Source organism: Pogona vitticeps, chromosome 14, assembly GCF_051106095.1.
Source record: "Pogona vitticeps strain Pit_001003342236 chromosome 14, PviZW2.1, whole genome shotgun sequence".
Classification (NCBI taxonomy): domain Eukaryota; kingdom Metazoa; phylum Chordata; class Lepidosauria; order Squamata; family Agamidae; genus Pogona; species Pogona vitticeps.
The window spans coordinates 9,951,268-9,974,167 of record NC_135796.1 but is presented as its reverse complement, the minus strand read 5'-3'; the positions used below and the strand labels follow the sequence as shown (position 1 = coordinate 9,974,167).

General features: G+C 47.7%; 3 protein-coding genes and 1 long non-coding RNA gene across 5 annotated transcripts in view; 2 read left to right on the top strand and 2 right to left on the bottom strand.

Annotated features, from left to right (window-relative positions):
- LOC140702712 (immunoglobulin lambda-1 light chain) overlaps nt 1-22,900 on the bottom strand; it is a 245,965-nt gene that overhangs the window by 104,170 nt on the left and 118,895 nt on the right. The gene's annotated exons all lie outside the window — the stretch shown is intronic.
- The window catches only part of LOC110070135 (immunoglobulin lambda-1 light chain-like), a 261,296-nt gene that overhangs the window by 122,823 nt on the left and 115,573 nt on the right, over nt 1-22,900 (bottom strand). The gene's annotated exons all lie outside the window — the stretch shown is intronic.
- LOC144584804 (uncharacterized) overlaps nt 1-22,900 on the top strand; it is a 41,910-nt gene that overhangs the window by 11,870 nt on the left and 7,140 nt on the right. The window lies entirely within an intron of this gene.
- On the top strand, nt 16,082-16,385 carry LOC110071441 (uncharacterized). The gene is made up of 2 exons (XR_013539208.1): nt 16,082-16,244; nt 16,329-16,385. It is a non-coding gene; the product is annotated as an uncharacterized LOC110071441 (long non-coding RNA).

Below are 22,900 nucleotides of genomic sequence, written 5' to 3'. Positions count from 1 at the left end.
CAGTGGACAACCTGTTGCCCTTCTGAGGGAGCCCACAACCAGAACAGAAGCAGAGCCCGCCCTGCTTCTAGTGAAGCGCATTCAGGACTCCAAAGGAAAGTGGCTTCCGATTGTGAAGGAAGAAAGATCTCCACCATGACTGGATGCCTCCATTTTGCCATGAAAGAATCCTGGCCTCGGGTGCCTGTACTGTAGATTAAAAAAAACTTTGTCCAGGTTTCTGCCGGTACCAATGGATGTCATCCCAGCTCCCGCCACCCTTTCTAGTGCAGGAGAGTTTAGCCGTCTGTCGGAGGCTGGGAACAGACGGGCGGTCGAGACACATAGCACAGTCCGACGCCAGGCACATACCAGGCTGCGGGAGGAGGGGTCAACTTCTAGGGCAGGAGAGTGTAGCCATCTGTCCTGGGGACACAGTTTCAGAGGCCGACTGGGTCAGGGCATGGCCAGCCTGTGTGGCCTTGGGCAAGGGGCACAATGCCCGGATGCTCTCAGAAGATGCGAAAGGAAAACCAGTCCTGAGTAGTCCTCTAGCTAGAAAGCCCTGAAAAGGGTCAGCATGAGTTTTTTAAAAATGGCTTCATGACACATTAATACAGTGGTGCCCAGCTTGACGATTACCCCGCTCCACGACAAATCTGCTTTACGATGAGGTTTTTGCAATCGCTACTGCGATCGTAAAACGATGTTTAAATGGGGAGAAATTCACTTTACGACGACTGGTTCCCTGCTTTGGGAACTGATTCTTCGCTAAACGACGATTTTAAAACAGCTGATCGGCTGCTCTCAAAACGGCCACGCACTGTGCAAAATGACTCCCTGCTGTGTTTGGGACAGATTGCTTGCTTAACAGGCACCAGAAAATGGCCGCCCTAAGGAGGATCTTCACTGCACAATGAGGTATTTCACCCAGAGGAACGCATTGAACTGGGTTTCAATACATTTCAATGGGTTTTTTACTTTCGCTTGACGACGATTTCATTCTACAGTGATTTTGCTGGAAGGAATTATCGTTGTCAAGCGAGGCACCACTGTACTATTATCCTTAGATAGAGGGAAATGATTGGAGGGACATCTCCCCCTAGAGGACAAAGAGAAGAGGGAAGGCATCTCATGCATATTTCACAAACATATTTGTCTGATTATTAATTGAGTTCAGTCCAACATGTCAGGGGCAGCTCCAGAGGCAGACAAAGTGCATATGGTTTCCCAGGATGTGGACTTGCCCAAGAAAATTCGCATCAAAATATAGCAGTTAGTCTCTAACGTGCTTGTTTTATTTTTATATTGTTATAATTTTCTCTTAAATATATTATTACTTTTCCTTAGATATTTTGCCTAAAAAGCTTGCACAGACTAACATTGCAAAGCCCAGGATCCTGTTCATACTCTCAGGTACATGAAGGCAACACCAACGGTGAAGAGACACGGCGACGAATAGGAAAATGAATCACAATATTCAAAGAATATCCCTGTTTCATCAGACATCTGTTGCCTCGTATTCTTGAGGTCCAGAGACCCTGACTAATACGAAGCATCGAATAGGACCCTCTTATATTTGTTTCTTCGTCTATCTCTATCTACCTCATTCCCCCGCAGATAAGCTGTTCCTCTCGGGGGGGGGCATAAGAAGAGGGATTTTCCCTTCGGGCGGCTTCCTAAAGGCTGCCGGGAGGGATTCCCACCTTCCTGTTTACAAGGACGGGGGGGGGGGGGGATCACTTTGCTCAGACATGGGGGATCACATTGCCCCTGTGGCATCCGGGGGGGGGGGGGGGGAAGCCTGACCAAAAGAATTCTCCCTGCTGTCTTTGCAAACGACGGGTGTTTTGGGGGGGATGACTTCAGTCAGGCCTCCCCCATCTTTCTATGCTCAGGCAGGCAGGCAGGAGAAAGGCAAAGGAAGTGGGACCCAAGCGATTCCCCCAACCCCACCGGCTTTCCAAAGACAGCAGGAGTGGGGGGGGATTGCTTGGGTCCCACTTCCCTTGTCTTCCGGGCATAGAAAGAGGGGCTGGAAAGCCTGGTTCAAGCGGTCCCTCCATCCTGCTGTCTGGCACTGGGGGGGAATTGCCTCAGTCAGGACTCCCCGCGTGCCCCGGTGTTGCATCATCGTGCGCTATGAGCTGCTCTCATGAAGTAAACAGTCATCGTCTGCCTCGTCTTCTGCTTGAACGTTGGAGAGGGTTAGGGTGGCCTTGTTGGCAGAGCTGTCAACGGAACCGGAGAATCGCTCTGGGGTCCCGGAGGCTCTAGCATGATGTTGATGTATTAGCCATATGGGGGCACCGACAGGCTTCTGTGGGTGCCAGGAGTTGTAGAAGCCGCTAACCCTCCCACTCCCTCTCCTGCAAGAGATCTGGACTAGAGATAGGGATGGAGAAGAAAGAAAGGGTGATTTGTCAAGGTTGGGAAATCACAAATAGGAATGTATAATTTTTTTCCCAATTAAATTGATGAATTGATTTTTCTATTTATCTTTAATTTAAGATGCTATAAAATATCCCCTAGGAACCTAGAGATGCCAAATTTTAGGGAAGCCTCCACTTCCTCTCCCCTACAAGTCCTGCAACTTCAGGGAAGTTTGGGTTTCGGACGTCCGGTTTATATACTCACAAAAAAGCCCACCCAGACATAGAAGAAAGCTGGTTCTTCCCCATTTGGTGTATAGGAATAAACGTTGAACTATATGTTTCGTATCTGTGATTAATAAAATGTTGAAGACATTGCACCTCCCGCTTGAGGTGAAGCAGGAAATAGTTCAGTGTGGCAGGTATGCCTCTGATTCTCATTTTTGGTCATTCATGTGGATATCAAACCTGACCAGATAATCTAATCTAACAAAACCTATTTCTGCTTTGTCAATCAATCAATCAATCAATCAATCAATCAATCAATCAATCAATCAATCAATCAATCAATCAATCAATCAATCAATCAATCAATCAATCAATCAATCAATCAACTATTCACTCACTCCGATAGTCAAGCAACAGCCAATCAATCACCCAAAAAGTCCCTTTTCTTGTCTGTGTCCAATATTGAATAAACACACATGACATAAAGCAGAATGTTACCAAATAGAATACTCGCTGGTGAGTGTTTAGCCCTTTACATAGGGAGCTTTAATAAGGGAGATTATTAATTAGAAGTTTAAGAAGCCAATTCCTTCGCAGATTTTTCATGCAGCAGCAGAAATTTCTGCAATGTTCAGATCTGAAACAAACAAGAAATTGTAAAGTGCATCAGATTGTCTTGCAATTTCCATTTTAATTTTTTTTCTATATCACAATAAAAAAAAAGACACTATGTTAGAAGAGGAGAAATCAGTTCAACTTTCCAGAATGGCAGGGACATTGTTTTGATCAGAAAGGTTGGCATCCCTACCTCACCCCACCTGCAAGTGCCGACAAAAGTGTATTGAGATGGGCCAAGGTGAAGGTTCGGCGGTGCTTTGGAACCAAGGAAGCTTCTGTGCTTTGAAGGGGAACATATTCTCTTGCAGAATCACCAATAAGGACCTTTCAGGTCTGTTGGCGTATTTCTGCATCCTCTTGGGCAGAACGGAGGCCAGTCTCTTTTCAACCCAGACATGATCGCAGGTCCCTTTACTCCATATCTGTTTTCCAAAATGTGTCAACGTTGTGCGGGAAATGTTGCATATTCAGGGATGTGGAGAATAGACATAAAACCTCATTTTCTCAGCAATGTTGGGCTTCTTACAATGATTATTTCAGTGCCCCAACGCAGCCTGCAACCAACACAAGAGCTGGGCTTGGAGATCCACCTAGAGAACTTTCAGTGTTATTTATGCAAGCACCATAAGTTGGGCTTTGAAAGACACGAACAACCCACACAGCCACTTCAATGGGATGTGTGTTATAAGTAGAGAAGGGGACGCACCGCCAAAAGGGTGGTTTATCTTGGTTTGTGGTTTGTCAAGCTTGATGACCTGTGAAGGAAAGCAGGAGGAAAGTGAGTCGTCCTCATTGATAGAAGGGTCAAAAGGGGGAAAGGGAAGTAGTGGGAGTGGGGCGACTGAGGTGAAAGAAATCTTAATGGAGGAGGAAGGGAAGATAGAGGAGATGAAGGGAAGGACAGAAATTTGTCTGTTGGAAGAAGGAGAGAATGGAAAGGGGGAGGAGCTAAACTGTCTATATGGGATGAGAGTATAAAAGATCGAGAGGAGATTTGTTAGTAGGTTCGAGGATGAGGGGAGGAAAAGGAACGAGGAGAGAGAGAAGGGATTTACAGATGCGAATTATGAGAAAACACATGGGCTTCTCAGAGACTCCCCTAACATGAAGGTTGGAGGGCTGTTACCGGATCCAGAGCTAAAGAAAGATGGAGAGACGGTATACGAGACTCAGGAATGGATGGTGATCATTTTCCCGTGGGGATAAGGATGAGGCAGGAAAGTGGTCAGACCAGACCAGACTTACAACAAACCACCGAAGGAAGGGGACTGGCCTCGACACCCATGTTGTGGCACCATTTGCGTGGTGAGGAATGCCCTTCTTCGTAATCCTAGGGATCGCGAGCGTTTTGGCCCAGCACGCCAATGAGCTACCCTGGTTTCCAGAAAGAATTGACCTCGTCCAGTTACGGACCTTTGCCTGACTTATCCTGTTTTGATCCTGTTGAAATAGCTGTGGAAAAGCTGAAAGTTCATAAAACCGAAGTTGTGAACGTTACAGACAAGTCTCGGTCGTCATTTCCCTCCAAAACTGAGGAACTGCCACCACTTCCAAATGAACCCAATCACATGAACCAAAAACCATCCATTTCTCCCCGCTCAACAGGCTGTCTCTTTGCAAAGGGTGGCCCAGCTTCCCTGAGGGCATCGGAGCCGGCCCTAAAGGAAGCCTCAGCTGCCGGAGGCTCGGCTGTCGGAGGCCGTCGCAGCAGGGGTGTCCGTGGGGGTGGCCGAGCTAAGGAAGCCATGGGAGCAGTGGGGAAGGGGGTGAAGCCCTCGGCTGTGGGGGTAAGGGCCCCTCTCTGCCTATGCGCCTGCTGATCAGCTCTTCAGCGCACCCATAAGCAGGTGCGAAAGGCCTCAGGGAAGGCTAAGTTATCCAGCAGCCTAGTCTGCCTTCTCTGGCTACGGAGGATTTTTCAAAAAGGGCAAATATTCATGCCTTCATATTCATCAGGGTCTCTGAAATTAACAAATACAAAGGGACAAATGGGTCAAGCCACAGTGAGGTCAGTCGGACGTAGGCCAGACTAAAGGCAATTGGAGTTGTGAGGCACAAACACATTCCTCTGTCGTCCTCACAGTCCCAGAGGGTGGGGGATTTTTCTGAAGCAAACGCAGTTGAGCGTCGAGATCCATGGTTTTTCGACTCCATGAGTCCTAGTCTGGCTTTGCTCACTTGCCTTCGTTCAACAAGGGAGCAGGGGAGCGCCTACCTGACCCACGTCCCTCTCTTCTTTCTCTACGGAGAAAGGGGGCTGCCTGCAATCGAGAGGATCCTCCACACACTTCTTCTGCACAGGCAAAGACCCAAGTCAAGCGGAGAGCCTATACAAAAGCAGACAACTTGTGAGGATGGAGGTGGCCAGCTAGAGGCCCCCTTCCTCATGTGCGGGATAAACCAGCGTGACTAGGCTTGAACAAGGCTATCCTTGAGACCCACCATCTCACGTGCCCCAAAGCCCTGTCAGAGAGGCCGTCAGTCAGAAGCGACTGGAAAGCAAATGACAAAAACAAGGTTAAAAGGGAGGGATGATGGGGCATATGAAGCACAGAAGACTCACATCCCCTTTTCAGAGTGGCAGGAAGTGCATGTTTTGTACATTCACCGTAGGTTTGAACATGGGGAGACTGAATTGGGCGGAGAGAGGAAGCAGAGCCTCCTCAAAGTTTTCCTTCCTCCCCTTAGCAGAGGTTTCTGTCTCAGATCCCCTTATGGTTGTATCGCTGTGGGGAACTGTGGGCTATTAACCCTGCTGTAATATGCACAACAGTAGTATGTCGCCTCATCCTTTCCCTGGACGTTGGTGATGGTCAAAGAGGCAACATTTCTGGCAGCATCTGCAGAAGGGGAGAAACGACCAGAGACCTCCGGTCCAAAATCTGTCTTGTTCCTGTTTAAACTATGCCAGAAGAGGAATCTTGGGCTTTCCCCTCCTCTTTGCTGAAGCCAGCTGAATCCTCCAAATATAAAGCCAGCACTAATTGTGCAAGGAAGCTGAACTGGGCGTCCGAGAGGTGCTGAGGCCAATTCTGGTTAAGGTGAACCGAGCAAAGATTCCTGAGGGGACAGGAGAAATGTATTAAAGCTTATTGGATTTTTCCATAAAATTAAATAAACTGTTAAACTAAAAGCCATTGAAGAAGAAAGGATAGAGATGAGACAGAGAATGTGGTTTGGAGAGCATAGAAAAAAAAATACTAGGGAATATTCTTGACCTGGTGTGAATGTCAGTAACACAAGCAGAAGGCAAAACCACCTCATGGTGTTCAGACCCAGTTTCTGGAGGCAGAAGGTCCTGGGTTGTTGCTGTTGCTGCCTCTCCCTTAAAGGCCCAGAGGGGATCCCGTATGCAAATCAGCCACTCTTGTTAATTAGCTGGGAAGCTCAGGCTGAGGGATTCCATGCCCTTTATGGCCTGCTGGTGGAAGGGGCTGCCTCACTCTGCCTAGCGGTAGGGCTGGCCCTCATCCAGCTGCAGGGCAAACGTTCCCGTCATTCAGGCAGGGGTCGTGGATTCTGGACCCCTTTCGCTGCTTCCGAGTGAGTGTGCTTTCAGGACAACGGACAGAACCCTTCCCAGGAGTAGGTGACCCAAGGCATGCGGTGCAAGCCCCTTCACATACAGTGTTGCTCTCTGGTCCCGGCTCCTTCTTGCTGATGCTAAACAACCTGGCCTGATTCCCCAACTCCTGTCCTCCTAGCTTGATTTGCGAGAGAATGTGTTTGGGGGACAGTTTTGAATCATCCTGGCTAGTCCAAGGTGAGGGCAATCATGAACTGATCATTGCATTCATTACTTAAGGAACAAAACTGGACAAAATTGACGGAGAGGGGTGCTCTCTCTGCAAGCCATCTGAAGCCACTGACTTATGATCAGCCAAGCTTCTCTCCCTCCAGGCAAAGAGGGGCAAAGTGGGTTGGAATGGGGGGCATCATCAACCCTCTGGAGTTTAACCTGGCAAGGAAAAGTTAATGATAAAGGAGTGAGGAAACATCAGCAGAATCTGGATCCCCGTGGTTCACACTTGTTGGGGTGGATCCATCTTGGTTTCTCTGCCTGAGTACAGAAGGAAGGTACAGAAGAAAAAGAGACATTTGCACAGAAGGCTGTCCAGCTTCACTGCAGGTCCTTCCAGTTGAGGTCTATCAGATAAAGAGGAATGAATGGTATAAGACCTCCCACTAGAGGCCAAAGGGGAGAGAGCAGGCACCCCAGGCCACGTTTCACAAACAAAAATGGTGGCCCACAAAGGAAATTTAGTCCAACAGATCTGGAGGGGCTCCAGGGTTAGAGAAAATACACGTGCTTGGAGGCTGAGGAAGGTTTGCTGTCTTCAATGTAAGGCACGAAGGCTTTGTCAGGGTTTCATGTTGGGCCAGCCAAAGTGGAAGACTTGCAGACTAGAAATCAAAGCCCCCCTGAAAGCATGGTGGGTGACAATATGTGAACTCACAGAGATACCCTTCTCTGGCTGGTGGGTTCTGGAAACTGCATAATCTGAAATGGCTAAGGAAGAACCATGTCCTAAACCATGTCTTGTTTGGCTTCAACTGGTGGGAGAGGCAAACTTTCACCTCTTCCTGCTTAGGCTCATCATGGAAAACGAAGCCTTTCTCGACAGAGCACAGTAGATGCTCCTGGAAGAGCAGCCAGGGTGGGCGGGTGAATCTTGGAACTGGTCCCACTGCAACTGGTTCTTTTTCGCTTTCCTGCTTTTGAAGATGCCCATCCTAAAAGATGTTGATCAAGGGCAAGCCGTTCTCAAGCTCAGAATGGCTGATCTAGGTTTCCTTAAAGTTCTTCTTTCACCAAAGAGGGATTTGCTGCTTGGGGGATGACCAAGCTCAGGCAGGAATGCACTTTCAGTCTGTGGCAAAACTTGTAAATGTTACTTCTTAGGACTAAAGTTCTTCGAATCCCGCAGCCAGCCTGGAGCTTTACTGCAAAAACCCAACGTTTTTCATCTTTTTCCCTAGACATAGCGGGCATCCATGGGCCGCCAAGGATAGATTCTCTAAAATGAATTGGACAACAAAATTGCACAGGTTTCAATTGATATGTTTTTGGAGGGACTAAGTTATGTTAAGCCCTTTGCTTGCACATTGCCTCTCCTCGTATTTCAGCTCTGGAAGAGTTTTCACTTTGCACTTCTGCTGGAAAATTGGGCCTCATTTTTTTAAGGCCTTCCCTGGTCCCAAAGATTTTAACAATAGATTGACGTGCAGAATTGTCACAGATGTAGTTTTTTCAGCGATGTCTCCGTGGGCTGGAAACCAAGTCTTTTGAGGAGAGATGGAAAGAACTGGGCATGTTTAGGAGATCAATAAACAGTCAAGGAATATCTTATTGCCTTGAATGAGTTCAGATCCCCAGGGCCAGACAAACTGTATCTAAGAGTACAGAAGGAATTGGCTGAATACATCTCAGAACAGCTATCCATTATTTCTTGAAATCATGGATGGTTGGAGGAGGGCTAATGTTATCCCTGTCTTCAAAAAGGGCAAAAAGGAGGGACCTGGAATCTACAGGCCAGTCAGCCTGACATCAATCTCAGGGAAATTTCTGGGACAGATTATTAAGCGGTTGCAATGCAAACATCTTTTTTTAAAAAAACAGTAATAACTAGAAGCACATCAGATTAATCCAATCTCAATTTTTGATTGCATAATCTCTGATAAACAGAAGGAATGCTGATTAGCAAATTAACAAGGTTTAGGCTGGATAGAACAACTGTCAGGTGGATAAACAATTGGCTACAGAATCGTACTCAGAGGATGATGATTAAAGGCCCATATCAAACTAGGAGAAGCTAACCGTGCCTGGAGAGCAAATGGGCTCATCGCAGGGCCCAGAACATTAAATATTTTTATTAATATTTTTTGATCCCTGACTGCATGACAGGCAACAATAGGCTCCAGTTACAGGAAGTCAGATCTCTGGTTAATATCAGGAAAAACTTCCTAAACGTTGTGACAAACCCAGACCTACTGGGATCTGCCACACTTTAACTAAGCTGCCACCAACCATTCCCTGTAAGAAGTCACACAGACCAGGGATGGATTTTTAACAAATAAAAGAATAAGGTTTATTTAAAACAACACACAGGGAAAATAAAATGATCAGGTGAATAAGATTTAGTAACGTGGCTTAGTTTCACTCATACATACACACAGTTTGGTTCACACAGAACCCTTAACTTGAAGCACAGACCCTGAACCTATCAGTTCTGGCTAACCAACAGACACCTGAACCTATCAGGTTGGTACTCTGACACACAGTAGTACCCTGTCTGACACACAGACTCCCACACCAGCTTCTTCTTCCCAGCTGCTGCTTCGTCACATCCCAGTGTCTCTTAAACTTCTCCACACACGCATCACATATATATACAGTACAGCCCCTCCTCCTGATGTCCCGCCTTCCACTCCCCATAGGATGGAACTTTCCCTCCAAACCCATGACAGACAGGTAACATCAGTGCTGTATGTAACACCTCCCCTCTTTATAAGTTGTTTTGTAGGGGGAAAGCTAAGGTGCTTTTTCCCAAAAAACAACCTGGATAAAACACACAACAACAGTTATACATACCATATCATACTTACTTATACTTACATTCTAAGTTAACCATAGCAATTAGGCATTTAAACATTTACCATATACATTACATCAATTTACCTTTATTCATACAAACCAAGTTCAAAAAACAGGTACATTTAACTTTTGTCATCAATATATATACATAGTCCATGTTCTTTCGCCGTCTTCAATCTTCAGGTCTTCTTGACAAGGCGTCAGCAACACAGTTCACTGACCCTCTGACCACCTTCACTTCAAAGTCATAGTCCTGCAGATTTAAAGCCCACCTCATAAGTTTACTATTGTGGGTTTTCATTGTCTTTAACCATTGCAGTGGTGAATGGTCAGTGCACAGAATAAAATGTCTTCCCCAGATGTAAGGCTTGGCCTTCTGGATCGCGTAGACTATGGCCAAACACTCCTTCTCCACGGTTGCCAAATGTCTCTCACCTTTTTGAAGTTTCCTACTCAGGTAGGACACTGGATGCTGGTCACCATTCTCATCCTCCTGGCACAGAACTGCTCCTACCCCGCTGTTAGACGCATCGGTGTAGATGATGAACTCCCGGTCGAAGTCTGGAGCACGCAGCACTGGATAGTTGATTAACGCCTGCTTCAACCTCTGGAACGCCTCCTCACAGTCGCTGGCCCACGGGATGCGGTCATCAGCCTTCTTCCTCGTCAGATCGGTCAGCGGAGCCGCAATCTCGCTAAACCTCGGGATGAACTTTCTGTAGTAGCCCACCAACCCAAGAAATGATTTGACTTTTTTCTTGGTGTTGGGTCTGGGCCAATCACGAACAGCTTCTATTTTGGCCTCCAGGGGTTTTATCACTCCTCCCCCTACCATGTGACCCAAGTATTTTATTTCTGGGCTACCCAGCTGACACTTGCTGGCCTTTACTGTTAGCCCTGCTGCACTTAACCTCTGCAGCACTAACTCCAGGTGTATCAGATGATCTTCCCAGGTATTACTGAAGATCCCTATGTCGTCAATGTAGGCCACTGTAAAGTCACTGAGCCCTGCCAAGGTCTGGTCCATCAGCCTTTGGAATGTGGCTGGTGCATTTCTGAGACCAAAGCTCAGGACTCGAAACTCATAGAGACCAAAAGGGCTGCAAAAGGCAGTCTTTTCTTGATCCCTGGGATCAATTCTTAATTGCCAATATCCCTTTACCAGGTCCAATGATGAGATGAACCGACAACCCCCTATGGTTTCAATCAGGTTGTCTAGCCTGGGCATTGGGTAGGCATCAGGAGTGGTTACACGGTTTAATTTCCTGTAATCGACACAAAACCTAATGCTCCCATCAGGCTTGTCCACAAGGACTATCGGAGAGGACCAAGGACTAGAAGAGGGGACGATTATGTTCTCCCTAAGCATCTCGTCCAGCTCCTTCCGCACCTTGTCCCTATAGGGTCCCGTTACTCGGTATGGGGATACTGCCTGCGGGGGTGCATCCCCTGTGTGGATCCGATGCATCACTCCCTTCACTATCCCCGGCTTGTTGGAAAACACCTGTTGATATTTACTAAGCAGCATTTTTAGTTCTTGCTGCTGGTCTTGGGTGAGTGCAGGACTGATCTTTACCTCCTCTGGGTTGTATTTTACTTCCCCTCTACCCTCCCAGAAGGGTAATTCAGCTTCCTCACTCTCAGCCGCTTTTATCGCAAATAGAACCCTCTGTTCCCCTCTGTAGTAGGGTTTTAGGGCATTCACATGAACCACCCTCCTTGCCTGGTTCTCCTCCTGCTCTATTAGGTAGTTCAGGTCTGACATCTTGGAAATGACCCTATATGGTCCTGCCCATTTGAGCTGCAGTTTGTTCTCTCTGCAGGGCCTAAGCCAAAGCACTTCCTCCCCTGGGTCAAAGTGCCTCTCTCTAGCTTTGTGGTCATACCATGTTTTCTGTCTGACCTTCTGAGCTTGCAGGTTTTCTGCTGCCAGCTCTAGATTTCTCTTTAGGTCATTCATCAAGGTGTCTATGTATGTCACAACGTCTTGTGGGTCATCCTGGGTGATCTGCTCCCAATTTTGTTTGATCAAATCAAGGGGCCCTTTCACCCTTCTCCCAAATAAAAGTTCAAATGGACTGAACCCGGTACTGGCTTGTGGCACTGATCGATAAGCAAACAAAAGGGATTGCAGCTTCTGGTCCCAATTGTTTGGATTCTCTGCCAAGTAAGCCCTAATCATGCGCATTAGAGTCCCATTGAACTTCTCAGTTAACCCATTACTTTCAGGATGATAAGCAGTGGTTTCCTTGTGCTTAATTCCACAGATTTGCCATAAGCGTTTCATGAGCTTTGATGTGAACGATGCGCCCAAATCTGTGATTATTTCTGAGGCAAATCCCATCCTGGACATATACCCCACCAAGGCATCTGCCACTGTGTTAGTTTCAATGTTAGTCAAGGGTATGGCTTCAGGGTACCTTGTGGCATGGTCCACAATTGTGAGAATGAACCTGTTCCCCCTCTTTGTGGCCTTGGGCAAAGGTCCCACAATATCCACCCCTATGCATTTGAACGGAGTGTCAATCACAGGCAAAGGGCACAACTTTGCTTTGGTCCTATCGCGGCTATTCCCCTGCCTTTGACACACATCACATTGTTTACAGAACTCCCTGATCTGCTTCCCTATGTCAGGCCAGTAGAAATTCTGTGTGATTCTCTGCTGTGTTTTGTTCACCCCTAAGTGCGCAGCAAACACGTCAGAGTGCCCCCTTTGTAAGATCATGGGGCGATACTTTTCAGGTACCACCAGCTGACTTCTGATCCCATCTCCCCCTTTTGAGGTATTCCTCAGGGTCTCTCTATATAAAATCCCCTTTTTCTCCAGAAATCTCACTGGGGTTTCAGGTGTTAGCTGGGCGTCAGTCACCTGTTCAAAACACTTTTGGAGAGTGGTGTCTGCCTTTTGCTCTTGTCCAAATCTGCTGTCTGTGGTCAAGGTTTCCACCACAGCTTCTGAACTCCCCCCACCTGCTTCCGTCTCTGGCTCATCATTACCCCCCTGAACTGTCCCCGTGGTGGCTTGTGAGCGTGTAATCACTAGCACCCTTTTCACATGTTCAGCCAGGTCATTTCCCACGAGCACGGCTGCTGGCAGAGTCGATGAAATCGCTAGCCGCCAAACTCCCCTCCAGCCTTGAAAGTTGACAGGTACCTCCGCGACTGGGAGTGAGATTATCTGCCCCTCAATCCCTGCTACCTTTATGCTCTCATTCGGGATTATATATTCCCTAGGAATAATATCTGGATGGCACAGGGTCACCTGAGAACAAGTGTCCCGCAGCCCCCGATACTGACGGCCAAGTATTCCTACGTCCACCCCTGCTGTCTCAAACAACTGAGAATCTGTTCTCACGAGCAAGCATCGCTTGACCTCCACAAGAGGACCACCTTCCTCAGCCTGATCAGCAGATGCAGCCGTTCCAGACTGAGCAGCCATGGCAACAGGCTCCCTCAGTGACAATGAGCCTTGCTCTCTCTGGACACAGAACACAGCTTTTGGCTTGGTTCCACTAGAATCCTGAGGCACCATTCCTTTTAGCTGCTTTAATTTCTCACACTCTGAGATTAGATGGCCCTTTCCCTGACAGAAATAACATTTTCTGGTGTATTTTGATTCTCTCTCATCTTGTTTTGGTTTTCCCTCCAAAATCTGAGGTCTTGGTTTCATGTCTGAGGGCTTCCCTTCACCATGGGCCCCTCCCCCTTGCTGGCTTTTCCCTGGTCCCTGAGAGTACTTGCTGTAGGTTTCTTTGGGTTTACCTACAGATTTCCCCTCACCCAAGGGCTTTCTTATTTGTGAAATAAAATCTGCGATCTCGGCAGCTTCCACCACAGATTTTGGTTTCCTTTCCCTCACCTGGAATTTCAATTCCCCATGCAGGACTGAATAGAACTGTTCCAGTGCTATCAAGTCTTTAAGCTGCTCATAGGTCTCTGTCCCCTCCTGAGATAGCCATTTCTCAAGCAGCCTCACCAATTGGGCCCCCACTTGGGTAAAAGTCTGCTCTGGTTTTTTTGTGATTGACCTAAATCTTTGTCTCAACTGTTCCGCATTTATCCCATGTCTTGCAAACACCAGTTTTTTAAACTCTGCAAAATCTTTCATCAGTTCCTCAGGCATCTCGGCATAGACCTCAGCCAGGCTACCACTGATTAAAGATCGCATGATGGTCATCTTCTCAGTTTCCCTTACTGAGAAGTCCACAAACGCTCTTTCCACTAAGGAAAAGAACACCTCAGGACAATCTCCCTTGTGGTACACAGGGAATTTCTTCAGGTCAGCTTTAGACAATTGGCCTCCCTCAGAATCCCTATTGTTATTATTGTTCTGGTTCATCATTTCCAATTTTCTTAATTCAAACGCCATTCTTTCTTTTTCCAGAGCAATTTTCTCTCTCTCCATTCTTTCTTCTCTTTCCATTCTCTCAATCTCAAATTGCCTTCTTTCTCTCTCTAATCTTTCCTCCTTTTCCATTCTCTCTCTCTCTAATCTTTCCTCCATTTCCCTCACCCTCAGTTCATGCTGTTGGGCTAGGAGTAATTTTCTGAGTTCTGGGTTCTGCTCTCCTGTACTGTCACCCTGCACTGAGCCAAATTCATCCTCAGAACCTTGGTCAATCTGGGGGTCTTTCACTTCACCCATTTCTGCCATCTGGCTTCGAGTCAAGGGCATACTCCCCCCCCAGAACAGGCTGCTTTAAAAGTCAAGCCTCAAAATAAAGCGACCACTTTTTTTTCCCTCTCTTTTGCCTCAGAACCAGCTTTCTATAGATTATTGCTGTTCTTCAGCACTACTGTAACTTGCAACAGTTGCGAGCCAGAGTCTACCCCCCTCTGCTGGGCCTCTCAGCAGGCAGGCTGAATCACTTCTACTTTACAGTTTTGCCTCAGCTTTTTTCCCGCCAAAACCAGGCTGCCTCAGAGCACCTTAATCTAGTCTCCCCAGTTGGCACGTTCTTCCACTAGCGCACCTCCCCCTGAGGTACACCTAGAAGATTACCTACGCGCCTCAGATTGTCCCTGACTAGACCCCCCTTGCTCTGGGCACACGTGCCAAGGCTTTGCTGGACCACTGGACAACTGGACCAGTCGTATCCCACACGCTGGACACCAATCAATGTGACAAACCCAGACCTACTGGGATCTGCCACACTTTAACTAAGCTGCCACCAACCATTCCCTGTAAGAAGTCACACAGACCAGGGATGGATTTTTAACAAATAAAAGAATAAGGTTTATTTAAAACAACACACAGGGAAAATAAAATGATCAGGTGAATAAGATTTAGTAACGTGGCTTAGTTTCACTCATACATACACACAGTTTGGTTCACACAGAACCCTTAACTTGAAGCACAGACCCTGAACCTATCAGTTCTGGCTAACCAACAGACACCTGAACCTATCAGGTTGGTACTCTGACACACAGTAGTACCCTGTCTGACACACAGACTCCCACACCAGCTTCTTCTTCCCAGCTGCTGCTTCGTCACATCCCAGTGTCTCTTAAACTTCTCCACACACGCATCACATATATATACAGTACAGCCCCTCCTCCTGATGTCCCGCCTTCCACTCCCCATAGGATGGAACTTTCCCTCCAAACCCATGACAGACAGGTAACATCAGTGCTGTATGTAACAAACGTTAGAGTTGAATGGGAATGGAACGAATTACCTCAACAGCTGGTGAGTGCGGGAACAGGGGAGGCATTCGAGAGAAATGTAGACAACCACTTGCCAGATACCCTTTGCTCAGCATTCCTGGCCCTTTTGGGCTCCTTCCCGCTTCATGATTCTATGATTCTGGGACACCTCTGGGGTTCTCTGCTCTGCCCACTCAACTGCTTGTGCAGAATTCAGAATTAGCTCTGATACTAGTCAGGAAAATCACAGGGAATTCTTTCCTGGTCCTTCCTAGTCCTTGCTCTGGAATACATCCGCCAATTTGTCAATAAATATGCTCTCCAGAGAGCTCTCACTCTAAGGCCAGATCTTTTTAAGATCTGTAATATCTGTGAATTCACAAATATAGAGAATAGAAAGTCACCCCCTGGCAAACAGTGTTTTTTTAAAAGAGTCTGTTACTCCTTTTCTCATCTAGAATCAAGCCTGGGTCGGTGAGGAACTACAGCCCTTTACCTCCTATACTTGCTCCCCTTGTGGGTCCCTGTTCTTCTGGATCAGAAGCTCCAAAAATGAATAAAAGTAGAACTGGAAGTCGTTCGAATGACACTTTGATGTTTCTCAGCGGTTCAACGAAGAGGGCGGGGAGTCTATAGAGGAGGGGACATCATTTGCATGTGGGGCTGCGTCACACCCTCTGCCAGGTTTAAGAAGGGCCAGGAAGGTCTGCGTCAGAAGACTCTCTGCAATTGGGAAAGAAGGGTCACCTCCGTTCCCATCATGCTCTGGGCTCCCATCCTGCTCACCTTCCTCTCTTATCCCTCAGGTATCATGTAGGAATGTGCTTTTGCTTGATCCCTTTCACAGGTGGAACTTTGCTTCATCCTAAGCCATTCCTTTTCCCTTCCAGGTTCCTCTGGGCAGTACGTGCTGACCCAGCCGCCCTCCGCCTCTGTGTCGCTGGGAGGAAATGCCCAAATCTCCTGTTCAGGAAACAACATTGGGGGCAAGTATGTGCACTGGTACCAGCAGAAAGAGGGGAAGGCTCCAGTCCTCATCATATATAAGGACAGCAGCAGACCCGATGGGATCTCGGACCGATTCTCTGGCACCAACTCTGGCAACACGGCCAGGCTAAGCATTGCCAGGGCCCAAGCAGGAGACGAGGCAGTTTATTACTGCCAGGTGTGGGACGGCAACGCAGCTCACGGTGATACAAACAAAGGGGGAACTGGGACAAAAACCTCCTGCTAGAAAAGACATGCTTTCTATTGAAACTGCTGCTCTTCCTGTCGAGTTTAATTTACATGAAACGTGTAGGGTGGCCCTGCGGTCTGCTTTTTAGGAGATGGATCTCTCCTTCAAGGTGTGCTTTTATGTGAAGGCCTATCTAGCCTAATTCTGCCCAAAGTATAGAGGGCCCTAAGAAGGGAAGGTAGCAACCCTGACGTTGTCCCTCATCTGCTGGGGGATAGTAGAGGGTGCAGGGGGGCAGACCATTTGCTTGGGCTGGCCTACGTTCCTCCCAACTGTCCTGAGAGGAATCGGACTGCTGCTAACCGGCCAGGGGTTCAAATCCCTGCTCTCTGCCTCCTGGAAGAGAAGGTCAATGAGATCACCCAGAAAGTATGTGGGGAATAAGGTGGTCCTGCCTTCAGCTTGTGCAACTCCTTGTGGCCTCTGCAGCTTCGGGCTGCCTCTGCCCATTCAGAGGACCACCAGAAAGATAGAGTGGGGAACGGTTTTGCTGTGAGAACCCTGGGAACAGACTCGAGGACACCTAATTACCCTGGGCTGGATCCACACAAAGGGCCATACACCAGATTTGGAAAAATGCCAAAGTGCGAATCACAGACGGACTCTTTCTGCCAGCGTTCGGCTTCCACAGAGAGAAGCAACAAACCCTGGTCTGGTTTTGTCGTGCACTGGCAACCTCACAAGTCCCGACAGTGCAGTTCAGAAGTTGATCATTCAAAATGTGGGGTCTTTCTGGAGAGGAAAAAGTGATAAGCTGAAGAATCAGTCCGTCTCGGCTTGGGTCGTCTTCTTTTCCTGCCACCTTTGCCAGCATGATTGTTCTTTCCAGGGAATTCTGTCTTCTCAGGATGTGCCCAAAGGAGGACAACCTCAGTGTCAACATTTTTGCCTCCAGAGATAGTTCAGGCTGCGGGGATGATGGTTCCTTTCTCTGACAGCCCAGGGAGTCCACAAAGCTCTCCTCCAGCACCACATCTCAGACAATCGTTATTTCCTAAACATGACTGCTCCTGCCAGCCTAGCAGTTCGAAATCATGCAAATGTGAATGGATAAACAGGTACCACCATGGTGGGAAGGTAACGGCGTTCCGTGTCTAGTCGCGCTGGCCACGTGACCACGGAAACTGTCTTTGGACGAACGCTGGCTCTAAGGCTTGGAGAGAGAGAGAGAGAGAGTAGCTGTGGACACGCCACACCCCAGATGTACAAGCCTAATACTCATTGAAAACCACAGGGACCAGTGAGACAACGTGGCTTATCCACGACGCAGAGACGGCAGCCCTCGGGGCGGACTGGATGCCCATCCCAGTCCAGAGCCATCGAGCCGTTGGGCACCTGGGACCCAGCCCAGCCCGGCCCCGAGGCAAGAGTGGAGGTGCAGGAGGCCAAAGGATTGCCGCAGGGAACCCCAGGAAGGGCTGCGCTGGCTGGTCCTCAGATGGGAGCTGGCCCTCCTGGCACGCCCTCAAGGGATGGGGACACTCGGGGCCAGAGCCATACGCCCAGCAAGATGGAGGGCTTCGTGGTCCCTGTGAGTGCAATGCAATGGGAACTGGACTAGGAGGGGGCTCGGGACACAAACGTTGCCCCCTACAGGACCAGTAGATTGGAGCACGGCGGAGGTGGCCCCTTAAATCTCTCTGTTCCCCAGCCACCAACCCAAATAAAATCAAGGCCCAGCACAGCCACGTGTCTGACGTCAATGGACGCCTTGGCAGAGACGTCTGTGACCACCGATTCCACCCCACCCCACCCCAGTAGGTTGGAGGGTGGCAGCGCTCACCCTCTGTTTTTAAATTCCACCCTCCTGGCTTCATATTTTTCTAAATCTGGTCTTAAATGAATGAGAAAAATAACAGAGAGTTCATTTGCATACGTGGCTGTATTGAAGTACGGACCTTAGCTAGGAGACATTTAAAAAACAGCTACAAGAGACACTACCGCCCCCTGCAGGGACGTCGGAGCAACTGTTGCTGTTTTCAGGGTTTCAAAAGAACCAGTACAAACCAACCCATTAACAATGAATGCATTGCTTTTCCGATGAAATGTAAGACAAAATGGACTTCACTGAACGCTTCAAAGTAATGCTTCGAAGGAACAGCAACTCACACTTTTTCTGTCCTCTCCAATAGTGGCTGCATCTGATTTGTGTGTTATGTGGGCTCTCACACCTCTTAGGCATGAGAAGGAGCTCTTTGGAAGTGAATGTGAATCAAGGGAACATCATCAGTCATAGCCATGAAGGGAACTTGTGCAGAAACAGATATAGAACCAAGAATCCTGAACAAGGGCTGTGCTTCGACTTGACATCATCCCACGGTTTGGAATGAAGCGGCATGGAGATGTTTGGTACCTCGCCTGCAATTCAACAGATCCAACCGCTGCAATGGTGTGTTGGCATCACAGGGACACAACATTCAACTCAACTCCATCTTTATTTGCGGCCTCTGACCCATTAAAATACATACATGTAATATTTAAAATAAGTAGAGCCAGTTAAAACATTTCAAGACAACTAAAACAATATAAAGTGACAAGATAGATCACCCATATGATGTTTTCTTACATTAATGTTATATACCATAAATCAATCCCCATTTTATGGTCTTGGACCCATTAAAATACATACATGTAAAATTTAAAATAAGTAGAGCCAGTTAAAACATTTCAAGACAACTAAAACAATATAAAGTGACAAGATAGATCACCCATATGATGTTTTCTTACATTAATGTTATATACCATCAATCAATCCCCATTTTATGGTCTTGGACCCATTAAAATACATACATGTAAAATTTAAAATGAATGGAAACTATTAAAACATTTCAAAATAGCTAAAACAGTATAAATTGATAAAATAGATTACCCACACAATGGTGTTTTTTTTTTCTATTTAAATGACAGGGTTAGGTAGGGGTCAAGATTGTTTTTCGTATTCTTTGGGCAGAGAAGATGAATTTGGCCACTGATTCGGTGGTTTTCTTGTTTTTATCACTTAATAAATATTTTGTATGCCAAATTAGAGTCCTGCTTGGGAAGACATTCATTATGGGCTTAAGGAATTTGATATGCTAGTTTATGTAAAGATTGCACTAAAAAAGGACGTGCTCCATAGTTTCAATTTCTCTATCCTTACAAGGACACAATCTTTTTTGTAAGGGGTCCCAGAATATCACCCATCTAAAATTGTGGATTGGAGACAGTTAAATCGGGCTCTTGAGAAAACGTGCCTGTATTTTGAGATAATCAGGTTCTCTAAATACCTAGCATTTTGGGAGAAATTTTAGTTCAGGCCAAGGTGTAAGATGGAGCATGTTTTGCAAGCCATTGAAGTGGAATACTGGAAGTCAATGTCCCTGATCCGCTTTTCTAAGATAGAATTGGCTGCCTTGGGTTCCTGGGCATAGAGAAAGTTCAAAGAGAGCCTAATAGATGCAGTTTGACTGGAAAAGCTTTAAGCCAAGAACTGTTATGGACACCTTTCTGTAGTAGGTCAAGATATCCCATAGATGGATCAGCATGTATTACCTTGTTCCAAAATCTGAAAGCAGAGAGCCACGCACTGCATTCTAATGATCTTAGCCCAGTCTCTAATCGTAAGGCAGCTGCAGGGACGCATCTTGACATTCCCAGAATGGACCTTAGAAAATTTGAGAGAACACTCTCTATACATGTGTGAAATCCTAGGATCCAAGTAGGTATACCATATAACAGTTGTGGCAGAATCTTGAGCTTAAAAACTTGGATGACAGCTGGTATAAATTGCCCCCCTTTAGTAAAGAAAAAAATGCAGGATGGTTTTCTGCATATTCTGGGCTGCTTGGATTAAAGTCCGTCTATGGGTAGCCCAGGAAAGTTTATGATGGAATCTAATACCTAGGTACTTTATCTGTTTTACCTGCTCAGTGCATGAACCGTTAATTGTCCATTTTCTAGGTAACACTATCCCTTAAGACCAACACTGGTCTATAAAATATATAAAATATATAAATATATAAAATATATAAAAGCATTTCTATCGAATGGGCTGTGCCGGACACCCTGTTCCTGAGCTGGCAGGATGTGCCCATCTGTGAAGTAAATGACTTCTGAAAATAAACCCACTCTTTCCTCGAATATCTAATGTCACCCCCACACCCTTTAAGGGCACAGAAGAAATGACACTCAGCAAAGGGCAGAGGTTTCTGGAGGAAGCTTTTGCTGGTTGGGGAAAAGAGAGAAGGGTTTTGGAGATGAAAATTGGGTTGGTGTGGATAATCATTCTGGCTTCCTTATGCTCAGGCCAAGCTGGGGGCCAGCATCCTGGCTACACCAGAGGTTGACATTGAGGGGGGAAAGGCCAAGGAGCCCAGGAATCCCAAGGGTGGAGGAGAGCAGACCGCTTTGTTTCGCTTTGCTTTTTGTTTTGTTTCCTTAGAATGACCGGTGGCTTCGTTCTTGAACTCTGCTCACTTCGGGATCCCTTTGCGAAAGCCTTTGCTCTCGGGATCTCCACCCAAAGAGACTCCCTGACTTTTCCCTTGATCTTCTGAATCTGGTTTTGCAACACAAACCATGAGAAATACATCCGCGAATGAGTTTGCTCCGACCCGGTTCTCAGCTCATGCAAAAGTCAGAAATGGGGGAAGCTGCTTTTCCTCCCAGTCCGGAAATTCCCAGGGAGAGGGGCGCTTGCCTTTCAAGGATTGTGGCTAGAGACCTGTGGTGGCTGAAAGCCTACCACATTGTCTTGGCTTTGTGTGGACTGAAACTCAGAGGTTTAAGGGATATTTTGCAGTTCTCGAAAGCTTACGTTTAAAAAACCAGAGTGGAATCCAATCAAAAGTTGAAGAGGTGGACATCAGCTGGGCTGAGGAAGTGCCTCCATGAAACCCCCAAAAGAGCCACTGCTTGCTCTAAGACCTTTGATGGTACCCATGATAAAGCATGTTTCATCTTGAGGCAGTGAAGTGGACTAGTTAGGCCCATGGTCTAGGGGTGGAAAATCATGCTTCTAGTCCCCAGTGACCGATCAGACTCTGTGGCTGACACCGGCCTTGCAGTTTTCCCTCAGGCTGGCCTTTCTCACAAACTATGTTGTGAGGCTAAATTTAAGGAATGGTGAAGGGCCGACGGAGTTTGTGGGAGAGAAAAAAAGGCAGGAGTGAACAAAGCAAAGAAACAGATTCAGAAGAGTGTATCATTTATTTCTTGATTTAAAATATTTCACCTCGCCTTCCTCAGGAGAAAAGGTCCCAAGGCAGCCTAGACAGCATGAAAGGGCAATCTTGGAAAGTGCGAAACAGGTAGACCAATCTTTTTGAGGGACCAACCCTCCTGGAGGGAAGAAGGATGGCCGCCCCCCCTCTCAGCCCAGCCCGATATCCGGGACCAGCCCCTCCTGCCTCTGGAGCCTCCCTTCTGGGAGAGGCTGGGGATGAATTTGCCCCCCCTGGGCTAGCCGGGAAGGGGAACCAGGAGCGCCCAGTGGCCCAGGAGGAGGAGGAGGGAAGCCAGGAGGAGGACGTGGGGTTTGGTGTCTGGGGGAAGGGAGAAGGCTCCAGAGGCAACGGGGCTTCTTAAGCGCAGGAGCCAGGCTGGGAAAGCGGTTGGCAACCCCGCCGGCATCCCCACCCCTGAAGCCCTTTGGGAGCAGAGATGTGTTTTTATTCAAAAACATGGAGGTTCTTTGCCGGGTTCCATAGCTGGGGTTGTTGACGGGGTTGCCCGGGTGACAGGGTTCCGAGCCAGCCCGGGGCCAACGGTCATTTGTGCTCAAGGCAGGGTCACCAAGGGAGGTTTCTCCTGGGGATCCTCTCTCAGTGACTCGCTTTTTGGCACAAGGACTGCCCCCGCCAAAGGAGCATCCAGCCCCAGCGATGGCAGGAACGAGAATCTCTCGTGTGTTCCAGGTAAGAGACCACAGGAGGGGTTGTGGGGCAGGCGGGAGGGCTGGGCAAGGGGCCCCCTTTTTGCTCCTGGCCCCCCGGCCAGCAGAGAGACAGCCCTGAAGGAGAGGGGAAACGGCACCAGCCCCCTTGGGTGTCGCTTTGCTCCTTTCGGGGAACCCAGAGGTGGGGGAATCGGGCCCCCAACCTGCTTGTTGGTCCTCGAGTCCCCAAGAAATGGAAAGGCGGCTTTCTCAAGAACCGCCCCCCCCACCAGAGCCAAAGAACAGCAATTGTCCCCCCACGAATGTCCCAGGGATGTCTTTGGCTAGGGTTGCCAGATGTCAGGCAAAAG